The sequence below is a fragment of the Miniopterus natalensis genome, chromosome 1 (assembly GCF_054644295.1).
Source record: "Miniopterus natalensis isolate mMinNat1 chromosome 1, mMinNat1.hap1, whole genome shotgun sequence".
NCBI classification, from domain to species: Eukaryota; Metazoa; Chordata; class Mammalia; order Chiroptera; family Miniopteridae; genus Miniopterus; species Miniopterus natalensis.
The window spans coordinates 99,626,426-99,648,246 of NC_142081.1; the positions used below are offsets into that span (position 1 = coordinate 99,626,426).

Below are 21,821 nucleotides of genomic sequence, written 5' to 3' on the forward strand. Positions count from 1 at the left end.
TGAATATTTTTTTAAATAGTTTTAATTTACTAGGAAAGCAGAAAACAAAAAGTACATTTTAAAATGCTTCTATATCAAATAGTTTATATATTAGCTCTTCATAAAACATGTATGTAAATATATAGTAGTTCGCTACTTAAGATATCAAGAAGCGTGACATGACATGCTAAGTACTACCTACAGAGTTTCAATTAAACTGCAAATGGCTTGACAGAAGACAGTGGTAAATACTTAGCACAATATTTCCCATTAATCCCGCTGAGTCATGCTCCCTGTTCTCCTTAAATACCTTAATATTCTAAAGGGAAAGCAATAGGTAAAACACAACCTTTCAATCTGTCAATCAATATAAAAAGCAAAAATATTAATGTGGAATCTGGTCAATTAGTTTTTAACTTGTAAAGATTAGATTTCAATAACTACAATGTTCTTTACAAAGTTCTCGGGTTAAATAAAAAATAATCGATACTAAAAAAAGATTTCCAGTATTTTTAATGAAGATATTGTTCAGGCTTTGTGGCAAAGCACTTACTCTATCTCCAGAAAAAATCATTCAAATGAGAACAAATGCTCCTAAGACTAATAAATATATTTCTATAAATACATACTTTGACTATAGTATGTTTCAATAAAATGATCAAGTTATCAATCAAGATGTCAACACATTATAAAAGGGGAACTCATATAAAGTTAAAGTTGTTCCTGATAATTCAGCTAAACAAAATATATGAAGTGGACTATCAAATGCTTTCCCACAAATTTTATCTCTGAGAAAGCCTAAGATGCTAGGTTTTATCTAAATAGAAAGCATGTGAAGCTAACACTAAAAACAGGTAAATCAATTAAACAACCTTTTATAAAAAATATGCTCATAAGACAAGACAAACTTCTGTCATCTAAAATATGACTATACAAAATTGGTGACTGCTAATACTCCGGTGAACACTCTAGAGAGCATTCTATGCACACACAGCAAAACAGACATGTGCCTATAATTTCATAAAAATAATACTGTATTTCAGATTTATAATCTGCTTTCTTCACTAAACAATATTAACAGGTATCTTCGTCAATGAACATAGGTCTACATTGTTTTTTACCATTGTTGCACAATATTCCTTAGTAGGTATGTACTATAATTTACTTAAAAAACCTTATACTGAGGGACATTCAGCTGTTCCACATATAAACAATCCCACATTAAAGTCTTGGCCTGTCTAACAGGGGAAAATATATCTAGATTTGAGTAACCCTCTGTCTCATGGATTGGTTTCGTCTCTCAGTTTCTAACTTGCCTTTCAATCCTGTTTAATTGCCACTTTTAGTTTTTATGTAGACAAATTATCTTGCAACCTGTTGTGATTTCTGGATTTCACATCAAGCTTTAAAAGATCTCTATACCCAAAGATTATAAAAATTCACGATTTAGGACTTTCTATCAAAACTGTTTCTATCAAAACTGTTGATTCACATGGATATTATTTTTGTATAAAAAGGACTAAAGAAGGGATTCTATTTCATTTTAATCCAAATGGCTAACCATTTTACTGAAAGGTGTTTCTTCTCTTTAGGTCTCAGTTTAAACCTTACTTCCTCAGTAAGTCTTCTTTTGACAGTTCCTCCTACCCCTTATTCCCCAATTAGCCCAATTAGGTAAGATTCCCTAGTGTTACATCCTCTTGGTACTACTTTGTATTCCTGCTAATACTACATTACCAACTTTGTAATCCACTATTTTGTTCTCTGCTAGAATGTAAACCTCACGACAACTATTTTATTATTGTTGTAGCCTTAATGTCTAGAATAATCTTATTATATAAGCATTCAATTTCTTTTAAAAAAGTAATGAGAGTAACTTCTTAAACGAGAGTAATAAATCTGAATTCCTTTGCTTTAGAAATTTCCTTTAAGATAGCATATATTGGAGTTTAAAGCTTTTTGACTCATTCTAGAAGGTACCCAAGAACTTTCAAAAAATGCCCAGATAAACAGAATGGGGAGTTTACGAATCCACTCATATTGTTGGGCATAGTAGGCCTAGAAATCTTTTTCCTTTATTAGGTAAAGTTACATATTACAAGAAATGTAACATTTGAAAGTCTGTTTTTGTTTTGCTTTTATTTTTATTTATTACATGATCTGTCCAGCGATGACTCTGCAATAGTTTTATGGGACATACTGAAATCTAATTTTTTTACTGAACATAACAAACTCAGTACTTAAACCTATTTCTTAATTTGTCAACTTTAAATAATATATTGATTGTCCTTATATTAAATGACCCTACACTTAACTCTTGAGTTTTAGATTAGACTTCCTGTACCTTTTCCCAGCTAATTGTAAGTTCATATAATTTTTTCACTAATTACATCACTTTTACATTATACAGCTTTCTCCCACAAAATGAGTAACACCTTTTGTTTCCTAAATTTGATTATCCTAATTACTCAGACATAATTCAAATGTTTAAATGCATTCAAATGCTCACTTTGGCCAAATCCCCCACCCCACCCTTATATTCTCCCATCAATATTCTCTATATTGGCAGCATCCATTTTCTTCTGGTAGCTGTTGTTACTGAAGTCTGTGGTCAAAATAATTTTCATTTTATAATTCAAATACTTTTCAACTGGCACATATATATAGGTTTCTTCCTTCATTCTTTAAATTTTTAGTAGTTCCACAGGGTTTACTGTAGCATTTAACTCTCTCTTTTGAAATGCCATTCAGGTCTTACTTAAAAATCCTTTAGTTATTAAGACTGTGTCCTGCTTGACATGTACCCAACCCAGTCTTTGTTAATTTGCCCACTCTGTCTACCATTTGCTAATTCTTTCTTTGTCCTTTTCCTGTCTTACATGTCTCTATTTTTTCATACTATTTGCTCTATTTCTTGCTGCTGCCAATATAATTTTAGCTTCTGCAAGATTATTATCTGACCCTTCATTCCTTTTTTTTTTTTTTTTAGTTCTGTGGGCTTTCCTTTTAATTGTGTTCTATTGTTTTATCAGTTCATCTTTGATCCCTCATCTCTTAAGAGAAGAAGTCCCCCGCCCCAATTATGATAGTTTAGTTAAGGACTACTATGCCCAAGAACATAAGTGGACTCTCTTTTTTTTTAAAATATATCTTTATTGATTTCAGAGAGAGGTAGTAAGGAGAGGGAGAGAGAGATAGAAACATCAATGATGAGAGTCATTGATTGGCTGCAGCCTGCAACCCGGGCATGTGCCCTGACGGGGAATCAAACCCAGAATGCCTGGATCCTAGGTCGGTGCTCAACTGCTGAGCCACGCCAGGCTGGGTAATGTGTGGACTCTTAACTTCCCATACACTGCTCACCTCATCACTATCTTAAAGTTCCTTCACTTTGCTGGCTTTTATGTACACATTTGCTTGTGAAAAACAGGCCAAAATGAAGGGAGACTGATTCAGTGTGAAGCACTGTAGTTCCGATACCTTGTTTAATGAGCTAACATTCTCTCTGCTTCACTGACTTTGGTAAACATATGCAAAGAATATCCTGGGGCATTGCTTCCCTCCTTTCCAGCAACCCTTGCCCATCCTTTTAAGAAAACCATATTGATGAAAATAAATACAAAATGGCAGTGTGGTTTTTCCTTCAATTCAGCCATTCCTCAGTGGGGGAAGAGCATAGAGTGTCCTCATTGCTTTGATGGCCTAGATTTCTCAGCAGAGATTATAAATCCTCTTCTCTCTCTAGGGCTCTTTCTGTTCAGTTAGTACGTTTACAGACATATAGTTAAGCAAACCTGCACCTAAATCAGTCAACTTTCCAGAATACCTAGAACTTAATTTTTCATCTTTTGGCTGCTCAACAGATATAAATCAAATAATACAAATTAAATTTCAAGTCAGGAACAGTTACAGCCTAAAAACTAAGTATCATTGTGGGGAAGGGGGAGACTGATCCATAGGGTACATCACTAGCTAGTGTTTCTATAAAATCATTGTTTGCATGAAAATCAATATTTAATTTCACCATTAAGAATTTATCTTAAAAGCCACAAGGGCTTCATACTTCATTAAAAGGCCACCGTTGGAAGTACTTACTTTCACAAAAGAATCAGAAAAGGAGAAATGTTAAGCAAATTTACATAGTGGGCTTTTCTACTGTGTATTCTTAGGTTATCAGAGTTCAATACTCCTTATAAGTGTTTAACACTCCCATTATACATTTATAAAAAGTCAATAGTCTTTTGCTACAGCCATGAGAGGAGACAAAAATATGCCCCCACACTAAAATTTTTAAAATACATTATACACTATATAATATGCATGTATAAACATGCAAATATACACGCTTTTATTTCCAAATAACCAAATAATTTTTAAAATATATATATTTTTAAATTGATTTTAGAGAGAAAGGCAGGGAGGGGGGGAGATACAGAGAAACATCGATATGAGAGAGAGGTTCCACCCTGCACGTGCACCTAACAGGGATTGAACCTGCCACCTGGGTATGTACCCTGACTGGGAATCAAGCCCATAACCTTTTGGTGTATGGGACGATGTTCCAATCAAGCCAGACTGGCCAAGGCCCTAAATAATTTTTATTTCAACATTCTCGTGTGGCATTTTATGGGTATCAGACTTCAATTTCAAAAGGCTATGAAACTGTCACAATTATTCTATACCTTAATTATCATTCTGACAAAGCACTAAAAGAGATCTGTGACACCAGCATCTCTTCCAGAAATTGACATTTCAACTATCTTTTAGACTTACTGACCTGCTTCTAATGGCGTAATTTTTTCCACTTTTAACAAAAATGTCAAAGGAGCACAGGAACAGATTAAGTAGATTTAAACCATATGAATAAGAATTACCATCATAATCGTAAGAACAAAAATAACAGATAAGGCACGAAAACAAGTCTTAAAACAGCACAAAAAGAACAAGAGAAGACACACTTAGGTAAGGAAGATTTCTCCAGTCTTTACATATAGACATTAGTTTCACAGCTTAATCCTTATTCTATAAAAGAGATAGTAGATATAGTACAGCGGTATAGTATAGTGGTATTAGCAAGTTATCAAGAAATACTGAAGTAAACAGTTCTTTCTCTTGCGGGGAAAGACTGGAACTTAGGGTTTAGAGCGCTATTTTTCATTTGTAATCCTTGTAAAACTATCAAGACTGGTAAAAAAAAACCCATTATAATTGCATTACTTTGGTAAAAATTATAAAAAGGCTCCTAAAGTAGAATGTAAATTTTCATACAATTTAAAAGATTCAGTGCATCTTTTGTGGTTTTTAAAGCTATTCTTTCAAAAGGACTAAAACTATTATGTAAGATGACTGGCACACACATAAACCATAGAATTTCATAGAACTAGAACTATGGACCTAAGAATAGAAAATCTTTTTGTTTCTAAGGAAGACTTCTGACCATTAAACAAAAAACAAACAAACAAACAAACAATAAATTTTATTTTATTATTATTATTTTTTACAGCTGCTTAGTATTGCAATGTGTAAATGTACCAGTTATTTTATTCATTCCTCAACTGATGGGCACTTGGGCTGTTTCCAGAGCTTAGCTATTATAAATAACACTGCTATGAATATAGGTACATATATTCTTTCTAACTGATGTTTCAGGCTTCTTAGGACATACTCCTAGAAGTGGGATCACTGGGTCAAATGGCAGTTTGATTTTTAATTTTTTGAGGAAACTCTACACTCTTTTCCATAGTGGCTGTACCACTCTGCATTCTCACCAGCAATGTACTAGGGTTTCTTCCTGCCAATGATTGTTGTTTGTTGATTTACTGATGGTAGCCATTCTGGCAGGTGTGAACTCATTGTTGTCGTCCTCCCCCCCCAAATATGTTTTTATTGACTTTTAGAGAGAGAGGGAGGGAGAGGGATAGAGAGATAGAAACAACGATGAGAGAGAAACATCACTGATTGGCTGCCTCCTGCACACCCTCTACTGGGGATTGAGCTGGGAAACCGGTTATGTGCCCTAACCAGGTTCCTGGGTTGACACTCAACCACTGAGCACACAGGCTGGTCTCATTGTTTTAATTTTGTTATTTCTCTGATAGTTAGTGAGGGTGAGCACTTTTGCATGTCTCTTGGCCATTTGTATGTCCTCTTTGGAGAAGTGTCTATTCAGGTCCACTGTCCATTTTTCAATTGGGTTGCCTTCCTTTTGTTGAGTTGTAGTTCTTTATATATTCTGAAAATTAACCCCTTATCAGATGTATCACTGGCAAATATGTTCTATACAGTGGGTTCCCTTTTCATTTTGATGCTAGTTTCGTTTGCTGTGCAGGAGCTTTTCAGTTTAATGTAGCCCCATTTATTTATTTTATTTTATTTTTTCCTTTGTTTCTCTTGCCCATGGGGATGTATCTGTGAAAATTCTGCTATATGAGATGTGTAATACTTTGCTGCCTACGGTTTCTTATAGGATTTTTATGGTTCTACGACTTACATTTAAGTCTTTTATCCAGCATGCAGGGACCTAGAGAGTATTATGCTAAATGAAATAAGTCAGTCAGAGAAAGACAAATACCACATGATCTCACTTGTATCTGGAATCTAATGAACAAAATTAACTGATGAATAAAATAGATCCAGAGACACTGAAGCATGCAACAAACAGACATATTTCAGAGTGGGGGACGGGGGAGATTAATCAAAGAACTTATATACATAACTCATGGACAGACGATAGAGCAGTGAAGGCCTGGGGAGGGGTGTGGAGGAGGGTCAATGGAGGGGAAAAGGGGACATCTGTAATTCTTTCAACAATAAAGATAAATTTTTAAAAATCTAATAAGGACTTATACAAGCCTATAACTCTCTTTTAAAAAGCTTTGGGTTTCTCTCAAAGTGGATTAAAGACTTAAGACTTGAAACCATAAAACGTCTAGAAGAAAACATAGGCAGTAAAATCTCGGACAATTCTCTTAGCAGTATTTTCTCTGATATATCTCCTTGGTCAAGGGAAACGAAAGAAAAAATAAATGGGACCACATCAAACTATAAAGGTTTTGCACAGCAAAGGAAACCATCAACAAAAAGATAACCTACTAAATGGGAGATGATATTTGCCAATGATACATCTGATAAGGGGTTAACATCCATAAATTATAAAAACCTCATAAAACTTAAACACATATGCACACACACAAACCAATCCAATTAAAAAATGGGCAAAGGACCTGAATAGACACTTCTCCAAAAAAGAAATAAAGATGGTCAATAAACATTAGTGCTCAATGTCACTAATCATCAAAGAAATGCAAATTAAAACCACTATGAGATATCACCAGTAAATCCACAAACAGTGCTGGCAAGGATGTGGAGAAAAGGGAACCCTCATGCACTGTTGGTGGGAATGCAGATTGGCGCAGCTACTATAAAAAACAGTATGGAGGGTCCTCAAAAAACTAGAAATAGAACTGCCGTATGAATAAGTGATTCCACTTCTGGGAATATATATCCAAAGAAACCCAAAACACTCATTTGAAAGAATATATGCATCACTATGTTCAGTGGAGCATTATTTACAGTAGCCAAGATATGGAAGCAACCGAAGTGCCCATCAATGGCCAAGTGGATAAAAAAGTTGTGGTACAAGCCTGGCCGGTATGGCTCAGTTGGTTGGATGTCATCCTGTGCACAGAAAGGTCGCCAGTTCGATTCCCAGTCAGGGCACATGCCCGGGTTTGGGCTTGATCTCCAGTAGGGGGCATGCAGAAGGCTGCCAATCCATGCTGTTTCTCTCTCTATCCCTCTCCCTTCCTCTCTTTCTAAAAACAAACAAAACCAAACAAACCAATAAAAACATTTAAAAATAAATAAAAATGAAGAGAAATAAAAAATAAAATAAGTCATCTTTTAATCATCACTAAAAAAGGTTTTGGGTTTTTAATGCTAATCTAAAAAACAAATTTATTTCACATTTTACTATTAATGTATATGTGGTTTATAGGTAAGTAAACATAAGGATCACGTACTTTTAAGAAAATGTAGAATACTTTTTGAGATCGATATAAAACACAACATAACAAAGTCTCCTGAACTTGCTAAGCAAAAGAGTACTTGGACAAAGAAGCAACTAAATACTAATACTTTTAGTTGCAGAATACTGCTTTTATTGCATAATTTGAGAAACCTTCTGCAATTTGTTCCTCCATTCTTTAAAATCCTTTTTGGTTCTGAGCCATGATGAAAAAAACTGTATTAAGAAACTGATCACAGTGAAACAGAGGTAAGATAATTCCTTCTAGACCTGAATTATACTGTCTCACAAAAGGGCTCCCACACCCATTTATTACAGAAAAACTTAAATACAGTCATCCCTCACTTTGTGTGAGGGATTGATTCCAGGATCCTCCATGGATACCAAACTCTGTAGATGCTCAAGTGCCTCATATAAATGGCATTGTATCTGCAGATAGCCTACACACATACTCCTATGTACTTTAAATCCTCACTTGATTACTTATAATACCTAATGATTTTCTCATGAATTTGTTCAAGTGACCAATAATACTGAATTCTTTCAGGTTAAACCAATCTAGCATTCCTGAGATAAATCTGAGTTGGCCAAGCTGGTTGTTACCCTTTTTAAGCATTGCCGAATTCAACTTGCAAACATTTTAGTTTTTTGTTTCTTTGTTTGCATCTATGTTCATGTAAATTTTTCTTTGGGTTTTGGTATCAAGGTTGTAATAGCTATTTTCTAAAAGAATATTAACATTAGAGAATATAAGGATGGAGTTACTGTCGCATTAAAGGTTGGTAGAACTTTCAAGTAAACATATCTGGACTTAAGACTTTTCATTATAGAAAAATTCACTTTATAGTTATAGCCCCATACAGGTTTTTCTATTGCTATGTGAATTTTGGTAAAGTACAAATTTCTTTCTTTTTTAAAAAAATTTACTTATCTTTATTGTTGAAAGTATTACAGATGTCCCTCCTTTCCCCTTGATCCCTTCCTCCCTGCACTCCTCCCCACAGGCCTTCACCACATTATTGTCTATGTCCATGGGTTATGCATATAAGTTCTTAGGTTGATCTCTCCCAACCCACCCACCCCTGCCTTCCCTCTGAGATTTGTCAGTCTGTTCCATGTTTCTATATCTCTGGATCTATTCTGTTTGTCAGTTTATTTTGTTCATTAGATTCCAAATATGAGTAAGATCATGTGATACTTGTCTTTCTGTGACTGGCTTATGTCCTTCAGCGTAATACTTTCCAAGTCCCACCATGCTGTCTCAAAGGGTAAAGGATCCTTCGTTTTAACACCTGCATAGTATTCCATGACGTAAATGTCGAAGATCCTTGACACGATTTTAGTCTTCTTGAATTTGTAGAGAATTGTTCTGTGTTCTAACATGGGGTCTATCTTTGATAATGTCCCATGTGCACTTGAGGAGAACTCATATTCTGCAGCTTTGCAGTGAAATGTTCTGTAAATATCAATTAAATCCATCTGATCTAGTGTGTCATTTAGAATCACTGTTTCCTTGTTGATTTTTTCTCTGAAAGACCTGTCCAGTGAAGTCAGTGGGGTGTTAAAGTTCGTGACTATATTGCTGTTGATCTCTCCTTTAAAGTCCTCTAGAAGTTTGTTTTTGTTTTCAAGCCTGTGAGTCTTTTGTTCTGAGGTGGGTCTCTTTTGTAGACAGCATATATTTGGGTCTTATTTTCTTATCCATTCAGCTACCCTATGTCCTTTGACTGGAGTGCTTAATCTACTTATATTTAAGGTTATTACTGACAGGTACTTATCTATTGCCTCTTTCTCTCTCTGTCTCTCTCTTAAATCCTCAGTTGAGGATATTTTTCCATTGCTTTTTAGAAAGAGTGGAAGGAAGAAAGAGGGTGGTAGGGGAGAACGTCAATGTGACAGAGACATACTAACTGGTTGTGTCCCATACACACCCCAAGGGCCGGGCCTGCAACTGAGGTACATGCCCTTGGCTGAAACTGAACCCGGGTCCCTTCAGTCTCAGGGCCAACACTCTTAACCACTGAGCCAAACCAGCTAGGGAAACCATTTAATTTCTTTATGCCTGTTTCTTATTCTCTTTATTTCAATTTCTTATTACAGCAGTCCCTTTAACATTACTTGCAATGATGGTTTGGTGGTGATAAACTCCTTTAGCCTTGAAGCTCTTTATTTCACTATCTATTTTGAATGATAGCCTTGCTGGATAGAGTAGTCTTGGTTTCAGATCCTTGTTTTGTATTACCTTGAATACTTCATGCCATTCCCTTCTGGCCTGTAGAGTTTCTGATGAGAAGTAAGCTGACAGCCTTATGGGATCTCCTTTGTAGGTAACAAATTGCCTGTCTCTTGCTGCCTTTAAGATTCTTTGTCTTGGATTTTTGGCATTTTAATTATTATGTGCCTGGATGTGGGCTTCTTTGGATTGTTCTTGCTTTGGACTCTCTGTGCCTCCTGAACTTGTGTGACTTTTCCCTTCACCGGGTTAGGGAAGTCTTCTGCCATTATTTCTTCAAACAGATTCTCTAAACATTGCTCACTTTCTTCACCATCTGGCACTTCTATGATGCGAATAGTTACATTTCATGGTGTCCCACAGCTCCCTTAAACTGTCCTCCTGTTTTTCAATTCTTTTTTGTTTGGTTCTCTGATTGATTTTTTTCTACCCTGCCTTCTAATTTGCTGATCTGATCCTCAGCTTCCCTAATCTGCTATTTATTCCTTCCAATATATTTTTTATTTCTACTATGTCATTAATTTCCTTCATAATACCCATTTCTTTTCTCATGCTGTTGAGCATTCTTATCAGTATTCTGAACTCTATACCTGACAGACTGCTTATCTCCATTTCATTTAGTTCTTCTTCTGAAGTATTCTTTTGCCCTTTCACTAGGGCCTTTTTTTTGGTACCCCTATTTTGGCTGCCTGGTTGAATTTGTTTCTATATATTAGTTGGATCTGCTAGGACTCCCAATCTTTTGGATGGTGTCTGGTGCAGGCCAATGTCAGATGATGTTTGTGGTTGGCCTTGAGTACTATGTTTGAAATTTTGTGCACCTCACAGCCTGTGGTTCCCTCTGCTGGGGCTGGGTATGTTTGGACAAGACCAAGATGAACACCAAAGTGTGCTTTCCCAAGCCCTGGGTCTGGAAGCAAATAAGGCCTAAACTGCAAATTTCTAACAATTCTGACACAGTTACCCACAATATGTCATGAGTTTTAAAAAAACATCTGCAGGATTCAAAGTGACTTTTTCCCCCTATCCTGATACTGGTTTTTGTGTCTTTCTAATCTCACCAGTGTGCCAATGTTATCAGTTTAAAAATACATATTTTGGCTTCTAGATTCCCTTCTACTATATGTTTATTTTATATTTTATTAAATTCTGTTCTCTGTTGTTTCTTCTTGTATTTTGTCTGCATTTATTTTGTAGCTCTTTTTCTATCTTGACGCATCCAGCTCATTACTCAAGACTTTTAAGATGAATTCTTAGCTCATTACTTTCCTCATATATGCATTTAAGGTTACAAACTCCACCCTTAAGTACATCTTGGTCTGCACTCCACATTCCTTCCCCCCACTTAACATCCAAATACTTGCTTGCTTAAATAATTCTGAGTATATGAAACACCAATTAACATTGATAGAACTTTAACAAAGTGCTGCCTTAAAAAACACACACTGAGGCTAGGCACAACATAAAGCTGTTTATATTAATTAAAAGATAGCACTGTTTCTGAATACATTTTCCACGGACATAGTATTCTAGGTTGGTATTTGTTTTCCCTCAACTTACTGAGGTACCATCCAGCTATCATGTCCATTGTTGCTACTGAGAAATCAGCTGTTCTCTAGAAGATTGTAAGTATAATATATACTCCTTTATTTTTCTCTGTATACATTATATATACACATACACTTTTCTTTGTATCTTTATTTGTGCAATTTTACTATGATATAAAACGAGCGTTTCTTTCTACCATATTTCATAAGATCTTAAATGTGTTGGTACTGAAACTTCATGATCTTACCAGAAAGTGAAATGGAAAAATTTCTACATTAGTCAAAATTTCAATCTTGTTGGACTGTGAGGTGTCATTAATTGAAAGATACATTCAGATTTCAGACATGTCAAAATGTGAAAAGCACAGTGTAGGATTAATGAAATCGTATTTATTATATAGTAAAAAACAGATATAACGGACCAATTTGAAGTAAGGGGTGTCCGTTAAAGCTCAAAGTCCATTATATAATAAAGTAGGTTTCCTAAATGTTTATATTTTAAAAATTGACAGTTTAGTTTACCTATTTTTACTTGTGCAGACACTTTTGTGTAATTAAAATTATGTATGAAAAGTTTAATTTAGAGAAAAGTTTTCTCTATGTATTACAGTAACTTTAAATTTATACTGAATAGGTCTAGTACATGCATGCACTCACCAATCACCGTAAGTAAACAAATCCAGATGGCTGGGGCGTTGCTCAGCACACACTGGAACATTGGCCCACACATGTTAAAACTGCTGTCGAAATCACGCCACAACAACAGAACCAATTACCAGGAATAATGTGATCACAAACTAATCATTCTAATCATTCAACCAGCATTGTGCTTTTTTAAATGTTTTTACTGAATTTTAGAGAGAGAGAGGAAAGGAGAGGGAGAGAGGGGGAGAAACATCTATGTGAGAGAGAAACATTGATCGGCTGCCTTCTGCACAACCCCCCACCTGGGATGAGCCTGTAATCCTGGCATGTGCCGCGACCCGGAATTGAACCAGAAACCTTTTGGTGCACTGGATGACACTCAACTAACTGAGCCACACTGGCCAGGGCTGCCAAACATTGTTTATGAGAGGTGACTCTTGGGTTTAAATATGTAGACTACAGTTATAGATATGTAATATGTATGTTGGCCAAATTACTACAGTGCTTTTTCCAATATGAGATCTATTCATTAAAATTTGTTAAAAAATAACAGCGAATTAGTAACAACAAAAAAAAGCCTATTAATTTAATTATAAACAAGTCTTGGTTAAAAGCATTTTAAAATTAACAGGGTGTTAATTTTCATATATGACATATGGCCCAGAAATTAAGTTTGTTAAATAGAGGTCCACAAAATCGAGGGTTTACTGTAATGCATGGGAACTGTTTGGCTTCTTGAATCTGTGGCACTTTCATCTTTTACCAATCTGGAAAACTATCAGCTATTATATTCTTCAAATATTGCCTCTGCCTGTTACCTCCTCTCTTCCTAAGACTCAATGAAATCTCATTGAGTCCTGTATATTTCTTAACTTCCCCTGTGTATTTTTCATCTTTTAGTACATACACTTAATTGTGGATGGTGTTTTGCTCTTCTAATACACTAAACCTCTCTTTAGGTGTCCAAAACTAATTCACTAAGTTGGTTTTGCTTATTTTGTTTTGTAATAGAAATTGCCCCCCTCACCCCCCAAATCTGTATGACAGCTCATATTTTGTAGTTTCCTGCTAACAGCATACCCATTTTAGACAAGGCCTGATAATTCAAATATCTGGACTCCCAAGTTGGTATGTTTTAATTAGAAAACTAATTTGACAAACTAGTTTGAAGCCTTAATGGTCTTTCCCTAGAAAAGATACGCATTTGCTTCTGTCAAGTGCCTGAGCACATTAAAGTGTGGGATCATTATCTTAATTCAAGTTCAAGGCTTGAGTTTTCTGGGCCATTCAGATGACATGAATGCTATCTTCAGTCTTGGGGATTTTGGTTAATCCTCACCCAAGAATATTTTTCCATTAATTTTTAGAGAGAGTGGAAGAAAGGAAATGGGGAAGGGGAGAGGGAGGAAGAGAGACACATCAATTGGTTGCCTCCAGCATAAGCCCCAACCAGGGCTGGGGATCCAACCTGCAACCTAGGTAGGTGCCCTTGACCGGAAATTGAACCTGTAACCCTTTGGTGCTCAGGCTGACGCTCTACCACTGAGCAACACTTGGTGAGGGCCTATCTTCAGTCTTTAGACTGGTTTACCTAATCCTCACTCTTTGTGGGCCTAGACTCCAACTTTTCTTCATACTAACCAAAAGGCCAACAAAAAGGTCATATCTTAGTCTCTTCTGGATCAGCATATACTTCCAGGGCAAAGCAGAGTGGAATGCTTGGCTCATTATCTTAGATTTCCAGATTCTCTTAGGCCTTAATCTTCTAATTCCTAGTTTACTAATTCTTTGATGTCTTGATTTTTAAAAAGATGTTTCAATAGTCTTATCTATTTAGTGCACAGAATGATCCAAATTATTAAAAGTTTCCCAGAGTTTCCTATATTTTGTGTCTTCGTTAAATCTCTACCTTCACATCTCTCTCACCTATACTCTGTTTTTAGTTAGTTATCATCCTAAGCCACGCTAACATTTTTTTTTTTAAGCCTGGATTATTAAGATAGTTTTCCAATTGGTCTTCCTGCCTCCAATCAGCTCATACTGTTACTAATCCATGTCCTCCCCCACCACAATAATGCTCTTACCTCGCATTTCTCCTTAAAGCAACCTTCAAGGGCTTTCCACTTAACAAGAAAAATGTCCAAATTAATTTGCTTAGAATTCAAGGTCTTCCATAATGTGCTTCCTATTAAACATGTCCAATCATTTCCCCTTTATTCTTCATGTATTCCTGCCTCTTTAAGTCTCATTTCCGGTTCAACATATGCTCCTTAAACTTCCCACATCATTTGTTTTCTGAACCTGAAATGACTAGTTTCCACATCCCCCTGCCCTTTTAAGTCCAATCAAATGCCATCTTATCAATAAATCCTTTCTCACCTAAGCCAGAAATAACCTTTAATATATTCTCATGAAGCTTTATCTTTAAGTATGTTGGGAGTAGAAACTGTATATGATACATTGTTGTGTGTACCTACGTCTTCATCACCAAACCTCTGCTCAGTGTCGTACACATAGCTAATATTGAAATACATTCTTGAAATTTATGAAGTACTGAAATAGCAGGGAGACTAGAGACAACAGAATGGATAAAATAAAAATAACTTCACATGAGGTAACTAAGGGAGCATATTACTCCATGATTCAAACAGGCTAGTAGGTAGTGGAGCAGAGATCCCAAGTTCTTAACCACTACAGTATAATAAGACAATACATTTGCCACTTTCCATACACTGCTCTCCAATAATTCCTAAACTGTTTAAACAGGAAAAAACACACACTACACTGTAGAAGAACAGTGATGAGTGCCATCACAAAGGCCAGGCTTCTGTCAATCAAATTTACTTTCACATCTTAGAAGTTAATACGTAAAACAATATATTATTACTAATGTGGCAAAGAAAAGCTCCATACATATTGTCATAACAACATATAAGTGCTAACTCTAGTACCTATTCACTAAATGGGTATTAATGCTTCAGAATGAAAAATGAAAACCTATTTGCAACAAAGTCTTGGAAAGCTTGAAATCAGTCTTTAAGATTCTTTGATTACACCTGTCTATTAAAATTAGTAAGTCAATGACTACCTGTATTCCCTCCCACCTCAAACATGTCAGTTAAGTCATTAACAGTCACCTTATATATTATCAACTAAAATGAGTCTTAAAATTTTTATTAAAATAGGCCCATAAGGAAAGAAATCTGAATTGCAAAAGAGAAGATACTGAATTTTTACTTGTTACCAACTTGAAGAGCTCAATTTTGGGGGATTTGTCTCTAACTCCTGCCAAACCAAAATCTAATTTACATCCATGTCATAATTTCAATGAGAGGTCTATTATAGAAATGAAAATCTAAAAATGGCTGAACTTAATGAAAATATTTACTGAACACTGACTATGTATCAGTTATATTATGTTCTAGGAAGAAAAATGAGTACAATAGTTCCTGCATAAAGAAATCTAATATAAGTGGTGAAATAGTAAATCAAATACATATTAAAATGCAAAGGAGAGAGTGATTAACTTTCTTGAGAAATAATAAAAGCCATCTTAGAAGTAAAGTTTAAATTGGGTTTTGAAAGACAATTAGGGAAAAGGAACTTACATGACGGTACAATTTCAAAGGTGCTCCCTACATTGAAAACCACAGAAACTCTCTGTCAGACAAAGGAAACATTCCTAAAGGTTAGATGACACAAAAATTAATTTTGTGACCACCTTAAAAGTTTTATACTACTAAAGTGTAATTATGAGAACAGAAATAAAGATAAGATGCCAGAAAGGCAAAGAGAGAGGGATTTTTAATTCTTGTCATAAAAAAGAAAGGGAAGAAGGGACAACTCACTTTCCCAGTGTCTCCTGCTGGGAGGATTCATGCCTAGCAGGAACAGGGTAACCTATAGTTTATGAAAAAGCATAGTACTTGAAGAAGGTTCAGTGAGGAGTTCACTCTACACCAAAGGGGTAAGGAGGTATCCAGTTTTCAGAGGCTGCAGTAGCAGAAGTATTAGTCATAGTGTCACGTGCCCAATATTCATGATACTGTGATGCCTATGCCCAATAGCAGCAGCAGCAGCAGCAGCAGCGCTTCCATTGAAATAGTTTCACACTTGTGATTTTGGCATTTTTCTGGCTGCACAGCCTACATGGCTGATTCTTAATTTTTAATGTAACTTTCACTTAACCCAATAAAATTAGTTTACAACTAAAAATTCTGATTGATAGGAAAGGAAAAAGGTTCAAGATAGAACAGATGAAATAACAGAAACAGTATCCCACAAAAACTGTGATAGGATCAAAGCCCAGATGGAAAGGTTGGCATTAAAAAGTAGAAGGCCAGATACAGTAATTGCTGCAGTTCTGATTCTCTGATTGCTTCATCTGAAGGAGCATGAGAATAATCTAGTAGGTAGAGGAAATTCTATTTAATTTGCAAAACAGAAGAGAAATTAATCTAAAGTAAAAAGGCAGAAGGCTGGGTAAGAATGAAAGCGGCAACGGTCAGATAAAAGGGACCAAAAAATACAAACAGTCCTTTCTCCACCAGCCAGCCCCTCCTCCACCCTACCTTCACCAAAACTCTTAAAATATAACAAATCACTCATATTTAGGGTCAAGAGAAATTTGTTTAAACTGTTTGGGAGCAAATAAGAGGAATTTCTTTACACCTCTATTGCCCTCACGGACCAGGAGCTTCCAGGATGTTGGTACTGTTTAAAAGTTCTCACTTTAATAGTCTATCAGTTGATTCTCTTGCGTTCCCTAGGTAGATGATTATACTGTCTATATAAAACTTTCCCTCCTTTCTAATCATTATACTACTTTTGATTTTAATGGGCATGCTTCTAATGTTTCAACATTAAGTATAATTTTGCTGTAGATTATTGACACCCCTTATTCAGCTGAGAAATTACCTAAAAATTGTTTTTTTTCTAAATCATGGATAAATGTAAAATATTATTAAATGCATTATTGGCATTTATTATAATTACCTTTTGGTTTCTCTTCATTAACCTGGTAAAGTAGTAAATAATCGAGATGAATTTTTCCCCCGCTGGTGACCTGTTTTTCCATTCCTAGGAGAAATCCTGTTAGGCCATAAATTCATTCGATTCAATTAATTAATGTTTTATTTATGAATTCAACAGCTATGTTCATTATGAAAATGGTTTTCTTATGCTTTTCTTTGTCATTTTTTGTCAGATTCTGTAACCAGGGTTATTTTAATTTGGCTAGCATGAATTAATAATGCCTTACCTTTTTCTAGTTTGAAATAACTTTCAATAGGACTGGAAGTCCCCTTGAAGGTTTATTAGAAAGAACTTGTCCTTAAAAATCATCTAGTGCTTTTTGGGGAAGGAGAGGTATATATCTTTTGGTGTATTTATTACATTTTTCCATGATTATTTTTCTACTTCATCTTGGGGGTGGGGGCAGTTTAGATAATTTACATTTCTCAGCTTTCAAGTGTATTGGTAAAAGTGACACACAGTATTCATTTGTAATTTTGAAATATTTTTCCTATCTATAGTTATGCATTATTCCCAACAATATGCTTTGTTTATTTGTACCTTTTCCCTCTATACTCCCATTACATTTGCGAAGTTTATTTCCCCCCTTTTTCAAAAGACTTAACTTTTTAAAAAAGTTTTAAGTTAACAGCAAAACAGCAGAGAGCAGAGAATTCCCATATACCCCCGACTCCCACATGCACACAACCTCTTCCACTACCCACATCTCCCAAGAGAGTGGTACAATCAATGAACCTATGTTGACACATCATTATCACCCAAAGACTATCATTTACATCAGGGTTCACTTTTGGTACTGTACATTGCATGGCTTTAGACAAATGTACACTGACATTTTTTTCCACCATTAACAATTTTATACAGAATAGTTTCACTGCTCTAAAAATTCTTTTGGTTCCGCATATTCATCTTCACCACCACCTGGAATCCCTGGTAACACACACACACGTCTCCTCACCTGAGGATATGTTTATTGATTTTAGAGAGGAGGAAGGGGGTAGCAAGAGAGAAACATCGATCGGTTGCCTCCCATAGTGCCTTAATTGGAAATAGAACCAGGAAACTTTTGGTGTACAGGATAATCCTCCAACCAACTGAATCAACTGGCCAGGGCACCACTGATTTTTTTTTATTGTCTCCATAGTTTTGACTTTTCCAGAATGGCACACAGTTGAGATTATATAATATGCGGCCTTTTCAGATTGGCTTTTTTTCATTTAGTAATATACATTTAAGTTTCCTCCATGTCTTTTGATGGCTTGATAAGTCATTTCTTCTTAGCACTGAATAATATATTCCATTGTCTGGATGTACCAAACTTATTCATCCATTCATCTATTGAAGGATATCCTGATTGCTTCTAAGTTTTGGCAATTATAAACAAAGTTGCTATGACAATCTGTGTACAGGTTTTTGTGTGGATGGAAGTTTTTAACTCATCTGGATAAAAACCAAGAAAGCTGACTGCTGGATTGTATGGTAAAAGGTTTTTTAGTTTATGAAGCAACTGTCAAACTGGAAGCAAAATGGCTGTACAATTTTGCATTCCCTACCAGTAATGAATGATAGTTCCTATTGTACCAAATCCTCATCAGTATTTGGTGGTGTCAATGTTTTGAACTTTGGTCATTCTTACAGGTATATAGTGGTATCTCATTTTAATTAGTAATACCCAAATAAAATGATGTTGAGTAACTCTTCATATGCTTATCTGACATCTGAATTTCTTCTTTGGTGAGATATCTATTCAGATTTTCGCCCATTTTAAAAACTGTATTTTTTCCCTATTATTGGGTTTTAAAAGTTCTGTTTCTATTTATCAGATGTCTTGTGCAAATATTTTCTCCCAGTCTGTAATTTAGCTTCTCATTCCTGTGTTAATTCCTTTTGTTTTATTTAATTTTGTTCTCAATTGCATTAATGTTGCTTTATCATAAATACCTATCCTACTCTCTTTAGGTTTATTTTGTATTTTTCTAACCTCCTTTCAAAGGTTTAGTTCCCTACCTTTTTCTTTTTCTGATAAAGATACAAAGACTGTAAATTTCCCTGTACCTCTCCAGCCACATTCCTATTGTATGTACTCTCATTATTTAGTACTAATTACTTTATTAATTTCATTTTTGGTTTATAAGAATTATTTGGAAGTATGAAAATAAATGCGTATCAACTTAACTTGAAATTTATGTGACCAATTTGAAAATAATATACTCTGAAGGGTACCAAATACCAATGCATACTTTAAACTCTGTTTATTTACTGATAAACAGTCTAAAAGAGAATAGTGTAAGAATAGTTAAACGCCGAGAGAGAGAAGAGAGCTAGCACCCTCAAAACAATAATAAAGTTATTAAAATGAATAAAGTTGGATACTGTTAAAAAAATTGAAAATGGCTAACTAGGAAAATGGATGCAGAAAGACTAGCAAGTTAGTAATAATAATAAAAATAATTCAGCAGTTTAAACATTTCTCTGTAAAATGGTATATTCGTATCAGAATAAAATTTCTGATGCGTTTTTAAAAACTTAGTGAATTAAAGGCAAGCCTGAGGAACTTTCACAGACCAGAGCAGAAAGACAAAGATGATAAGTACAAAAGAAGAATTTTGAAAAGAATTAGGAAGAGTGAAGTCAGAGGATTGGCAGCATGAGAGATCCCCTTTGTCTGTTCTTTGAAGTTTCAACAATTTGAAAGCTATAATTCAACAAAGGATTCCCTGCTCAACTCACAAACACATCTGAGCAATCTGGGCACTGAAATATCTAAATTGGGCAAGTGGGAGCGAAAAGGGAGAAGAACTCAAAGGCACCACAGAGGCAGCCCTGCAGCCAGGAAAGAAGAGGAATCAGGCTGTGAATGGCACTCCCTTCAGCCAGGAGGCATAAAAAGATTTAGTCAGCATTCTGCCAAAATGGGCAGTAAGAGTTGCAGCTGAGACCAGTGATCTGGGCAGGGACGAAACACAAAGGTGTGGTCATGGTTGTCTGGCAATTGACACTGTAGACAAAGAAACAAAGCCACGGATCCTGGCTGCCTTCCCTTAACCTCCCAGAGCCTGCTTCCCCTCACCCTTCCAGTCGGGTTGCAGAGCACATTACCTGCAAACCCAAGAACCGGTACTATAGAAACACTTTTTCCAGGAGCAACAGGTGAAGTCTGCAACTAATCTCAGGGTTGGGTGGAGAAGGAGGGCAGATGTTGTGAGGTCCGAGGTCGCCACTGCTGGGAGGGCAAAGCAACAAAGGAGGCAGCTGAGTTCCCCCAGCTCACTCCACTCCAACACATCAAGGCTGCTGCACTGCCTGCGGGAGACAACACTGGGATTTCATGGATTTGGAGCCCCAACACCCACTGTTTCCCCTGCAGGGTTGGTCTCCTGGGACAAAAGCACCCACCCACCTTCGCAGGGAACACAGGTCATTTTCCAACACCCCACAGAGAGCTGAAAAGCCAGAGAAGTGCAAGAGAACTAAAAAAACCCACAAAACTTGTGATGTGGCACCACCTACTGGAAAATAATAGAAAGAATTCTTATCAATCTACTAGAGAAATGTCACTCACACACAGATGCCCAGACAGAGAAGGAATCCATGGAATACCATGAATAACAAAGCTAATGAGGCAGCTCAGAAAGAAAATGAAAAATCTACAGAAAATAAACTTAAAGACATGCAAATATGTGATTTGAACAGAGGTGTAGCCATGGCTGTCTGGAAATCGACATTGTAGACAAAGAAACAAAGCCATAGAACCTGGCTGCCTTCCCTTAAGCTCCAATAGCTTGCCTCCCCTCACTCTCTGAGTCGGGTTGCAGAGCACATTACCTGCAAACCCAAGAAATGTTGCAGTTCTTAAAAAACTCAGAGAGATGCAAGAAAACAGACAGGAAGTTTAATGAACTCAGAAAACAAATCAATGAAAACAAAACGAGTACTTTACCAAAGAGACTAAAACTTTAAAAAAGAATCAAATAAAAATTCTGGAGATGAGGAACTCAATAAAAGAGATCAAGAATGAACTGGAAAGTAGTGGTATCAAAAATAGAAATCTAGAAATGATGCAGAGGGAAGAAGAGACTTGAGCATAAAAAATATATAGAACTCTACAAGAACTATCTGACACCATCAGAAACAGCAATATAAGGCCCACAAGAACTATCTGACGCCATCAGGAAGAGCAATATAAGGCCCAAGTTGGTGTGACTCAGTGCTTAGGGCATTGGCCTACACACCAAAGGGTCGCAGGTTCAATTCCTGGTCTAGGACATGTACCTGGGTTGAAGGTTCAATCCCTGGCCTGGGTTGGGGCACGTGCGGGAGGCAACCAATCAATATGTCACTCTCACATCAATGTTTC

The 21,821-nt window shown here is 36.0% G+C and overlaps 1 protein-coding gene across 1 annotated transcript in view; it reads right to left on the reverse strand.

Moving 5' to 3' along the window:
• ARIH1 (ariadne RBR E3 ubiquitin protein ligase 1) overlaps positions 1-21,821 on the reverse strand; it is a 131,432-nt gene that overhangs the window by 52,736 nt on the left and 56,875 nt on the right. The gene's annotated exons all lie outside the window — the stretch shown is intronic.